The 12652-nt window shown below is 38.3% G+C and overlaps 1 long non-coding RNA gene across 1 annotated transcript; it reads right to left on the bottom strand.

The window, feature by feature from the left end:
• Positions 1–2633: 2633 nt before the first annotated feature.
• Positions 2634–12220, bottom strand: LOC134791955 (uncharacterized). The gene is made up of 3 exons (XR_010144374.1): positions 11808–12220; positions 8441–8632; positions 2634–6035 (listed from the first exon to the last, which is right to left on the bottom strand). It is a non-coding gene; the product is annotated as an uncharacterized LOC134791955 (long non-coding RNA).
• Positions 12221–12652: the final 432 nt, after the last annotated feature.

Raw genomic sequence — 12652 nt, 5'->3', positions numbered from 1 at the left:
TTTGTTACGCATCTCGATGACACATTTTAGACTGGCTCTGTAGTGTTCGACTCGCCAGCACTCAGTAACCGAAGTACGCAGGTTTTATGCAGGTGGTTGTGGCACGTGGCACGAGCGGTTTTACTTAACAATAGACAATAGGATTAGCTCGGGCTCTGTTACAAAACTACGAACTATACAGGGGCTTTAATTAATATCACCATAAATCTAAAATTGGTGATTGAATTGGAGATAGACGCCAATTTCATTTCTGATCAAATCGACCGATTTTATCAGTCCCGTCTGGATACCACTTAAGGCTGGCGTTTGGTTTCCAGGGGGCCCACCGCGAAAACTGTAATTCGCAAATTCTTTAGGTGCCATATCCTCTATGGATGTCGGCTACCACAGTCCGGAACTCTTCTCTATTCGCAGCTTTTCTGCCATGGGGGCTAAAAGTTTCTTTAGATGTAGTTCAGAGTACGCTGGAAACATAGCTGGGCATTAACTCGTTAATCCGTTAATCGTTAATTAACGAAGTTAAGATTTCGAGTAACGGATTAACTTTTAAGTTAACTTTAAAAACCTGTAACGGACTTGTTAACTTCCGTTAACTTTTCTTAAGTCCGTTAATCGTTAATACCTAAGTACCTACTCACACCAAGGCCGCGCGCTGCCTCAAATATAATCACTAGTATACCTTCGAGTGCTGCTGTGGAACGCCTGTTTTCGGCGGGAAAAGATATTTTTTCTCCAAAACGGGCGTCGCTATAAGACGACAATTTTAATATGCTCATGTTCATGAAGGGGAACATGCACCTTATGGCAGATGCTAGCGAATGATATTTTTATTGGCTATGCTATTATTAATTAGTAGATTAGTCTTTAATAAAAATCAAAATTTATGATTATTTCTCCTAGTTTTATTTCTTATTGCGTATATTTACGATTTCGAGTTAACGATTAACTTTAACTTCCGTTAAAACTTTTGAAAAGTAACGTTTTAACGTTTAACGAAGTTAACTTTTTATTTAACGGATTAACGATTAACGAAGTTAACTTTTTGATTAACGGTGCCCAGCTCTGGCTGGAAAGCCGCTACACCGTTGGTGACCCCGAACTGATATACCATGGTACATGGTACCATATAATTTACCGTTTGCTTCAAACGCGGTGTATATTCGTTCTTTTTGTAGAATAGGTACTTATACATACAGGGTGTCCAGTAATTAATGGACAACCTTCCAACCATCGGCAGGGCACCTTAGGCTGGTCCAGAAAATGCACTTATAGGTCTAGTAAAAGTTTCGTGATTTTCGAGATAATCACACTTTTATGTCTTTTTTATTAGTTAGCACCATACTTCACTTTAATCACCATCTAGGCCATATTTTTGTTTGTAGAAATGTAAATAGCATGTGTGATACCATTTTAGAATCAGTATTAGATAAACTATTTTTAAGAAAGTTGGGCACTCTGTTCTCCATACATTTTTTTTCACCACAAGCGACCAGACTTCTTGAAAATATTAGAGTACAATGTAATTTTTTGTAATGTAATCGACAGGGCCGATGGTTAGAAGGTTGTCCATTAATTACTGGACATCCTGTATACTTGAATGGTGATAAGCAATTTGACTGAAATAATTGTATTGTGCTGCTTTTGCGACAATTGTTTCTATTTTTGGCAATGGGAATGCATCCAATTCAGTATAGGGTCATTGTGCTAGTTTTCGTCTGGTGTCAGTTTCCGTCCATTTGACGAAATTTGAATATAAATAAATATAAATAAATAAATAAATAGTGAGTATTATATTCTTTGATCCTTAATACCTAAACAATTTATCTATCTACATAAAAATATATTTCGCAAGTAGCAAATTATAAATAAATGAAATGTATTATTTACTAATCCGTCAAGTGGACGGAAACTGACACCGGACGATAAACTGACGCAATTATAGTCGCACCAATAAAAGTCTGCAGCGGATTTGATAGCCCACGCAGTGTAAGTGTTATGTATAAGTCATAATTTCATAGAAGATTGACGTTTTAAATGACACTTGCACTGCGTGGGCTATCAAAATCGCTGCAGACTTTTTACGGTCTAACTATACCCTATTTGATAATCGTTTGAGAATAATCGATTACCATCCTCTTCTTATGTAGACCTCCACCGGCAATTAGAACTTGTGCCCGCCAGGGAAATACACTGTGTTCGATGATACCGTCTTCGAGTAGTTTAGAGATTTCAGTTTTTATGAAAAGCTCGTCATCGTCACTATGGCGCCTGGACCGGACCGCAATGGGTTTTGTGTAGTGTCCGACCGAAACTACTAAAAAGGGCAGCAAAATTAAGCCTACCAAAAATAAACGAAGTATTAAACACATTGGCTGCCCACCATCCTTCACCTAAAGTGTATCTCCCACGCCCCTTACAAATTTAGTGATCCCAGCATCACTATATTACTGAGGTCAATAAAGAGGTAACGAGCTTTCGATTCCACTGGTGATGCTCATGGGCACACAGAGAAGATTACGTGATCCCAACGGTGATGTTCAATGTCATGGCAGCCAACGTGTTAAAAGATTAGCCTGCCAGGCTTTCCAGTTATATTAGGCTATATTGGTGTGCATATAAGTGAAACAACGACATATGTGCAACGTCTTGTAATATATTGATAATGATAGTAAATATATTTATGGAAGCATAGATTAAGTACATTTAATGTAGGCAATGACTAATGACATTCATATATTTATACAAATTAATAATAAAAATATCATTTAAAGTACATATGGTCCTATTTTCCCGCACTAGTGCGTAAAATAGCACTTTTCGTGCGTATGTCAAAAGTTTAAAGGGCCATGTACTGTAAAACGTTGTACGATACATGCGCGAATAGGTAATTTGCAAATCGTGTGGATTTAAAACACTCCCTTCGGTCGTGTTTTAATTTATCGCCACTCGTTCGAATTTCCTCTTTTCCGCACTTGTATCGTAAATAACTATTCGCCGCCCTAGGCCCCATGCCCTGTACAGCCGCCTCTTTCAATAGCACTTTATTACTAGCATTTTATTCACATGTGAGGCAAAGTAATCAAATGTAAATTTTGAGTTGTTTTCTTATGTTTGCTGGTAGAATTGACTTTTAAATGATGATTTTGGATGATAAATATTTAATAACATTCATTTGGATTTGATTTTCTTTGATATTTGACATTTAATATTTGCTTCGGGTTGGTGTGGTGAAAAATTTTGTGTTTCACTCGGGGGCAAATTTTCTTTAACCCTCGTGCTTTGAAAGCCTCGCAACGCTCAAGATTCCATTTTTCGAACCACTCGCTACGCTCGTGGTTCAATTTTGGAATCTTTCGCTTGCTCGGGTGTCAATATTAGCACGAGCGGTTAAACAACAACTTTGCCCCCTTGTAAAACAAATAACTATTTCACCACACCTACTTGGAAAGGCTTACTTTGCACTTCAAAAACTGATAGCAAAGTTGCATTTTATTCACATGTGAGGCAAAGTAATCAAATGCAAATTTTGAGTTGTTTTCTTATGTTTGCTGGTAGAATTGACTTTTATGATGATTTTGGATGATAAATGTTTAATAGGTAACATTAATTTGGATTTGATTTTGTTTGATATTTTACATTTAATATTTGCTTCGGGTTGGTGTGGTGAAAAATTTTGTGTTTCACTCGGGGGCAAATTTTGTTTAACCCTCGCGCTTTGAAACCCTCGCAACGCTCAAGATTCCATTTTTTTAACCACTCGCTACGCTATTGGTTCAATTTTGGAATCTTTCGCTTGCTCGGGTATCAATATTAGCACGAGCGATTGAACAACAACTTTGCCTCCTTGTAAAACAAATAACTATTACTGCGGGGCGGGGGCGCTGCTGCTGGAGGGGGCCTGACAATAGGGCTGTTGACATGAATCGCGAATATATAACATGTTATATGTTTACCATAGCATAATATTAGAATGCTGCAAATTATATTTGCAAGTGTAAATATGCTTAACAAATTATTTAAAAATATTAATAAAAAATTATCATGATAGTATTAAGGTTCAAATCTATGTAACAGCTCATACGAGTTAACATGTTTTGGTAATGTATTTAGGACGATCGACCACCTCAATGTAGACGAGTTGAATCTTAATACTATCACGATACAGGATACGGATTTAAAGGACATTGTTGCTTTAGCACGTGGCTAGGTATAATAGAGGTAGGTACGGGAGCTAAACCGCCCGTAGGTATAAAAGAAATAATGGTTTTTGTTAAAAGCTTATAGGGTCTTAGGCGTAAAAATAAGGCATAGGTATATACTATAATAGTAAATGCAAATAATCCAATTAGCTCCAGGATGGTAGTGTAATATGTGGTTCGTATGCGTGCATGTGCCTCCATCAATTGGTTGAACAAGACAGATTCGAACTGTCGACCTCCGTCTGTGGTGATGTGAAGAGCATCAAGCATGCCAAACCGAGAGATCTACCAAAACCAAACTAATCTACTAAAAGTTTGCAAAACTAACCGTTTCTACTACTGTTTTAACATTGTTCTATAGATAAATTACTTGGCTATCGGTATGGTATTTGCGGATTCCTGAATTCGACGCCACTTTTATTCTACACGTCGTGAAAAATATTGCGGCGTCGATTTTGGCTTCCTTTGTGTGACGTAACACAAAAAAAAACACATACATTTTCTTCATTTTGTGTTACATTCTTGCATATTTTTGTGAATATTCCATTGTGTTACCTACACTTTTTTGCAATTCACTCGTTTACGGGTTTTACTAGTGCTGCACTCTGGCAACAGAACATTGTATTCTCTATCGCCATAATTTGTGACGTTTTCAACCAAAAGGTTAACATTGTCGGTTGTCGACGAGGCTGATTTCAAATTGAAGCTTTATGGAAATACTTAGCGCCTTATTGACAACAGATAATAAGTACCCCTTTGGTTGAAAATGATACATTTGTCCCTATTAACATAATTTAGCCATAATTATAAACGTATTCATGAAAGCATTTTTCAGCTTTAGATGTGCATATACAGTCATGCACATCTAAAGCTGGAAAATACAGACTTATAAATCGAAATGTAATAAGTGACTTATGAACATATTCCGATTGATCAACTTTAATTATTCTATGTGCGGCAATTAGCACTGTACGTAAATACATACCTATTTCGAAAATTTTACCGGCCATATGTAAGTACTTACTGCAACTACAAAACGTTGTGCGAATAGTTAAGGTGGTTCGCTTTCCATACAAAAAACAATTGCGTTATATTAAGTAATTACACACTATTAGGTACTTAATTGTTTTTTGTATGGAAAGCGAACCACCTTAATTGCCAACGAGAGGCGATAAATTGAAACACGATCTAAGGGAGTTCTACTTTTCGAACATGTATGTTTGGGACTGCTTCTAACTCGACCTAGCAGAGATACTATTTTCTTGCGCATGATTGCCAGAAAACTTCTAGCTTCGCAAAAGATGCCAGATGCACTACATCTACGAGGTAAGCCCAACAGCATTGTGAATGCATTGTTATACTGCACTTTTAATGCATTGTAGGCTCGCTTCGTATAGTTAACCCACAGGCCGCTCGAGTAAAAGGAATGGCAATATGATCTAAAGAGCGTTGTACCTTGACATTACTGATATTATTAACATAAAAGGTTTACATTTGCTCCATGTGAAGCTGTTGGAGGAAAGAAAATTATAAAACTCATGAACATTCCTTTTCAATATTTTACTGACAGGTGAATAGGTTCTAAAAATGTAGTGCAATTTCCTTTACCTTCGTATTTTCACGGATACGTCCGAACGTCTCATATATGCTACTTGTATTTCAGTCAATACAAACAGTACTGAGGCGAGGTTGACTAAAGTAGCTTTTATACCTAACTATTCGTATCTTCTCCTGCAATTGGCGACTGACACGAAGACGTCAGACGCCCGAGGCGCGCGACGCACGTCCGGCGCCGGCGACTCAGCAGAGACTCATTCTGGCTGCTTGTATCAGCTCCTGAAATTTGAGAATAATTATATTTAGAATATTTGTTTAAAATGATTTTATCAGTGCAACATAAACTTTAATTCACTTTCATAACTTTCCTGGCTTATTTTATATAGGCCCTACATACACAGATGGCGCTAGAAATAGGTACGTAACTTTTATGAAAACCTAAATGTTAAATGTTTTAAAATTATGCCTGCTTATATGACCTTGTATTATCGTAGTTTATATAAACTGATATGTCATTTTTACAAACACTCCCTCAGTGGACTTGTTGTACAAAGTAGCAACAAAGGTCTTTCAAATTCTGAAAGTGTCATTACGGGATTGTCCATATGAGTATGACACCAACGAAACGGCCAAGCCGTACTGTTTGACCAAGATGTTGGCTTTATACTGTTAGAGCTTATAAAGTTAGGAATGACAGAGTAAAAGTCTTGGTACCTACTACGGGATCTGATAACTTTTTAGTGTAAAAGCTTTATGCAACTAGTCTTGGCAACACTTTACATTAAATGTTTTGGTGGGTTGTTCTAACCTCAAAAGTAGTATACTAGAGGTAATTGAGGTAATCTGAAAAAAAACCCGCCAAGTGCGAGTCGGGCTCGCGTTCCATATATATGTATATTACACAATTTTTAACAATCAGTGCCGGATTAAGATATTTTGATGCTTTAAGCATTTCTAGACCATGGTGCCCCCTCTCCCTAGGGTCATCAAGATTACATTGATTTTTTTGGTAAATTGAGAGAAGTTCAATGCCGCATTACAGCTGAGAATGGAAATCAGTCACATCATTTTATCACGAAAATTGACAGTGCCGTAGCAGTAATGTTGCAACAGAGTACCTAATACTGCTGCAGTCGCCACCCGAATGTCACCTTTATCATATCTAAGAAAGTGATTGAAACGCGAGCGAAGCGAGCGTGAAATTTTTTCGATATAAAAACGCAATATGATAGACAGTTGTACATTTTTACTTTTAGTATGGAAATCAGTCACATCATTTTATCACGGAAGTTGTTAGCTTCGCATAGGGCTCGATATTTAAGGCTCTCAGCGAGGTTGTTTTCATGCATAAAATATGCAAGAAAGTAGAGCTTGGAATTGACCAAGTGAATTGAATTGGCGAAGTGTGAGCAAGGCAGTAGGCCCAGCTGCGAAGAGGAAAGCTTGGATTTGGATCCACGCCCAAGTGTAATTACTTAAGGCAGAAGATCAACTTTGCCGTAAGGCAGAAGGCCTCGCATAAGACCTAACGCCGAACCGCAAAAGAGTGGGTTGAAATCGAATCTATGCATGTAGTCACACCTCTTCTACTGCTACCGATTGTTTCCCAAAGAAATACGCGCCATTATTTTTGCAAACTAGCTTTTGGACAGCTAAAAAAAAATCGTGTGGTAAAAACGATGTGTCTGTCCCTAATTTTAAAATTTGTTCACCTTTTTCAACCTGGCATTTTGGTGCCCCCCCCTGAACGTGGTGCCCTAAGCACGTGCTTGTTTTGCTCATTGGTTAATCCGGCACTGTTAACAATGTATTTTTTATGTGAAACGTGAGTGAAATCTAACACTTTAAACTCTCGCGTTTTGTACACATATTTAATTACACAAACGGGTCTACCGCGTTTGGTTGGCGTTTGTGGGTTTGTTGGGACGTCAGTCTTTCCGTGACCACAGCTGGTGCAACTCAGCTGAAACGTCGGAATTAAAGGTAAAAAAACAATGAAATTATATCGCGGTAGACCCGTTTGTGTAATTAAATATGTGAGTGAAATATCTTTAAAAAATCCGTAGGGGTCGGATCTAAAACTGTAATTAAGTCCGACTCACGCTTGACGTACATTTCTAATAGGTTTTCCTGACATCTATAGGTATAGAGCTATTTTATGTATTTTTTTCAAAATTTTAGACCTAGTAGTTTCGGAGATAAAGGGGGGGGGGAATGGTCATTTTTTGCCTATTTTCTTGAATAACTTCTAAACTGTTTATTAGAAAATTATAAAAAAATATATTTGAGATCCTTACAATAAGCTCTTTCATTTGATATGTAACATGATATAGTTTGACATTTTTTTTTTTTTCATTTACCCCCCAAAAGTGGTCCCCATGTTTAAAATTAACTTGTTTACGTTACATGTACATATTTGGGTCACAAACTTACATATGTGTACCAAATTTCAACTTGATTGGTCCAGTAGTTCCGGAGAAAATCGGCTGTGACAGACGGACAGACAGACGCACGAGTGATCCTATAAGGGTTCCGTTTTTTCCTTTTGAGGTACGGAACCCTAAAAAGGACTATAATTATTAAAATCATTTAAATTAATTAAGGTAAATGTGTGGAAAACTGTCAGGTAAGACGACAAGCTCTTTCAATCCTTCAACTCTTGCACTTGTACATTCTCTACTTACAGAAGTTTTGTAGAGCAGAATAAGCGAGGCATCCATGTAGAGGAAGTGTAGGGACGCTCGGCAGGAAGCAGGTGGGCTGTCGATCACGTGTTGCGTTCATTTAGCCCAATTCCCTAGAGTTGGAGCTGCAGCTAGGTTACTGTCCCGGCGGCATTAAGTGCCACACCATTCTCCTCGAATCTTCTTGTTTTCCTGCAGAACAGAAGAACATCTTTAAGATCGTTTTCTTTCAGTGTGTCTTTACCGAATGTATTATATCGCGGTGCCGCATACATGAATTACATGATAAGTTCGCCTTTGTACTAATGATGTGTGTTCTTTCATGTTTTATGTTTCTTTTTGTGCAAGGACTATACCAATTTTAATAACAAAACTTCCGTGAGACACAGACATATTAAATATATTAAAAACGGGTCACTCACGTATTTGACAATAATGCCATAAATGAGGGTAGTTTCTCGCCCCCCTTGCCGCCACCGGCGCCTGCGCCGAGTTATCGGGCGCGGAGAGCTGCGGCCCGCAGTCTGCGCCGGTCCGTCACCGTAAACGCAAGCTTCTGATGACACTCCTCGGTACGGAGTGAAACATGTCGAGCGTTTTTCGACTTAAAATACGTGAGTGACCCGTTTTTAATATATATTTAATAAGGACTATACCAAACAAACTTAAGAATATCCACAAATGGCTCAAAAACAAATGAAGGGACCGGATGTGGTGTCTTCTCGGAGGACCTGAACATATACATCTCAAAACCCCTGGGTTACACTGGGAACACAATACGGTATTCCAAGCTGAATGTGTAGGAATAATAGAAGCTTGCAATGCGATAAAAAGACGAGAAGTAAAACAAGAAAATATAGTAATACTGTCAGACAGTAAATCAGTACTGCAAGCACTAGGTAGCTACAAACTTACATCGGAACGGAACTCATACTTGAATGTCATCGAGGCCTCACTGAAGTGAGCAAAGAAGGCAACAAAGTAACAGTATAATGGATAAAGGGGCAAAGTGGATCAAGAGGAAACGATGCAGCGGATGAACTGGCCAGGAAAGGTTCAGAAACCAGCTAGACCAACATCACAAACAGCTTCACAATAAGTACTGGACTAAAATGAACACCTGTAGGCAGACCAAAGAACAAAACTACAAGCTTACACCAAAATATTACTAAAAACACCCAGACACCAACTACGCAAAATAGTAGGAATAATCACAGGACATAACAGACTAATCCAGCGGTCGGCAACCTTTTAGCAGCCAAGGACCAAATAGTAGTTACCGAAGTTGATGCGGGCCGCACTTTGTTAATATTTATGACTTTATCAGACATTGTCGTTTGTCAATATTACATACAAAATAGCCTAGGAGACTCGCGGGGTGCAAGTGAGAGGTTTGCGGGCCGCTAGTGAAAGGCTCGCGGGCCGCAAGTGAGAGGTTCGCGGGCCGCTTGTTGCCGACCGCTGCACTAATCAAACACCTACATAATATGGGTAAAACAGACAGCCCCATGTGCAGAGTGTGCATGGAAGAAGAAGAAACAGTAAAGCATATTCTCCTACACTGTAGGTAGAAGGTAGAAGTATACAGGAACCAATACCTAGGGACTCCGTGCACATTGAAGGAGGCAGTTAGCAACCTGAAGACACTGCTAGGTGTCATGGAGGAGCTGGGGTGGCTATAGTTCGTTTTTTTTTGCATTAGAAAGAACTTGGAAGAAGGTAAGCAATCTTGACATGTCTTTTAGTTGAAAAACGCTTTTTAAAAATCAATAACTATTACTTATAACAATAAGAATAAGAATAATTTATTTCTAAAAACTGTTACAAACATAGTTACCAGGGGCCCCCGCACTAGGTTACACCTGTATCGCGGGGAACCAATTACACTTGTATAACAGAGTTTCGTTATCGTGTGCAGGTCATACTATTAATATAATATCACATAATAACATTAAAACTTACATTTAATACTTAAAACTAAAAATTAACAATTAACATAGTCTAAGGTAAAAATTACAGTGAAGTGACACTTTGCAAAATAGCTTCTGTCTCTGTGTAACCATAGTGTAACTCAGTGATTGAAGTAGCTTATAGGTAGTGTTTTTGGCCTCATTTGCAGTGCTATCTTTTAAATCACAGTGCTTGAGAATGGTGTTGTAAGTTGCTGCCTTTATGTAGTCCCCGAAACGTTTAGCAAATGCAGATGATACTTTAGGTACCGGTAGATTAAATATGCGCTTTTTAAGGAGCGAATTGTAACAAGTCAAGTGTTTAGATGATATATGGGTGATCACAACTATTTTATGCAGAAACAGTTGACGAACGGTAAGAAAGCAGAAGAATATAAATGAACATATTAGATTCATAATTGTTACATATTTGCCGTAACTTATTTTTACACTGTGTTTTTCAATTAAAAGACACATCAAGATTGTTTACCTTATATTTTCTAATGCTAAATAAAACGAACTATAGAGTAGTGCTACCTCGTTTTCACGCAAAATAGGCCAATGGTTGTCGACTTGCGGAAAATGCCCAGTATAACTAACTAACTAAGGGGATCTACCAACATAGGTATGTATCCTTTTGTAGTTTTGCTGAACCTATAAACACAATTTTTTTGCTCTTAAGTAGTAGTTTTTGATGGTGTTTGATCCATTGATCAGTGACCCAGTCTCAGTTTTTCTGATAAACAGCTGTCTTAATGGACTCACCGATATGTTTTGCAGAAACCTGCACCTTGTAGCATACACCTTGTTTTCTCAGTCAATCTCAATATAAATAAATATATTGGGACATTTTTACACAAATTGACTAAGTCCCACAGTAAGCTCAAGAAGGCTTGTGTTGTGGGCACCCAGACAACAATATAATTATTCAATATACAAATATCTGTCTCATCAAACAAATAAATTCCCTAACCAGGATTTGAACCCAGAACCATCAGCTTCACAGGCAGGGTCACTAGGCTAGGCACCCACTAGGCCAGACCGGTTGTCAAATATAACCAAGATATTCTTTTGAACAAACTGCCATATCACTGCTGGTTTCAATCTGTGCCCTTCATAATCTACATACTTACTGCTGTCTGTCTCTCATGCAGTCTAAAAAAATTAAGTGTGGGGTACAAACTTTGTGTCGCTCGAAAGTCGAAACCCTCTTGCCTTATCTCCTGATCCACCTTTCAGTACTGGTCATCACTCAAGTAATTTTCCAAATTTCTGGGAATACTTCTAGCTCGAGACAGAGGTTAAATATGTGCCATAGCGGCTCCGCCAGCACCATGCTGTACAGTCCATACGCACGAGGGAATACCATGCGGACACGAAGATTTTTTTAGCTTAAGTTGTTGAATTGCGGCACTTACCTCCAACTTCGGCTTCTCCATTAATTAATATTTTTTCAGTACCTCGTACCTCTACTGAGTCTACTGTTTCTTTTATTAGAATCCATTTATTGTATTTGTAAACCAACAAGTGTCAATACTGTCAATGTCACTGAAAGATGGCACTAGAAAAAACCGATTATTTTTAAATTGTCAAGAGCTAATGTCAGAACGTCCCTACTAATTTTGACAGCTCCCTTAAAAAAAAGAATGTCTCTGGTTTTTGGCTTCCAATTATTGGGTCGTACATTATTGGGTCGGGCTTTCTCGACCTGTACCAATAATGCGCAGCCCAATAATTGAAAGCCAAGGGACTCAAATTAGTGGACGCGAATTATGGGGTCGTACATTATTGCCCTGTGAAAAGAGTGGCTTCGTATTATCGCCCCGGACCAATCTTGAGCGGACCGAGAATGCTCAACACAGGAATGTACAGCCCAATAATACGCGTCCACCATGGACGCCAATTATTGGGCTGTACATTCTTGGGTTGAGCATTATTTGGTTGTACATTAGTGGCTCCCGTCATGCAGACTTGGTGGCAGCACTGAAGCAGTTGACCGGTGCTGTCAAAAACGTGTCGTTCCGAAATCTGCTGCATGAAGGCAAAGTGACAATTGAATTTAAAAAGACAAAATCTTTAAATTATATTTACGTTTTACATAATTAGACTTTATACCACAAACTTGAAATGTCAGAAGATTCTGTCATGATTTCTTGGATTTTATAATTTTCTTTAATAATTTGTATTATGGCTGTAACAAAAGTTGAATATTTGAACGGACTTGAATTGACTATGCTTTCAATGGCCGAGGCCGACAGCGCTG

This window comes from Cydia splendana, chromosome 7, assembly GCF_910591565.1.
Source record: "Cydia splendana chromosome 7, ilCydSple1.2, whole genome shotgun sequence".
NCBI classification, from domain to species: Eukaryota; Metazoa; Arthropoda; class Insecta; order Lepidoptera; family Tortricidae; genus Cydia; species Cydia splendana.
Note: the sequence above shows the minus strand (reverse complement) of the source record. Positions and strands in the feature narration are given on the sequence as shown.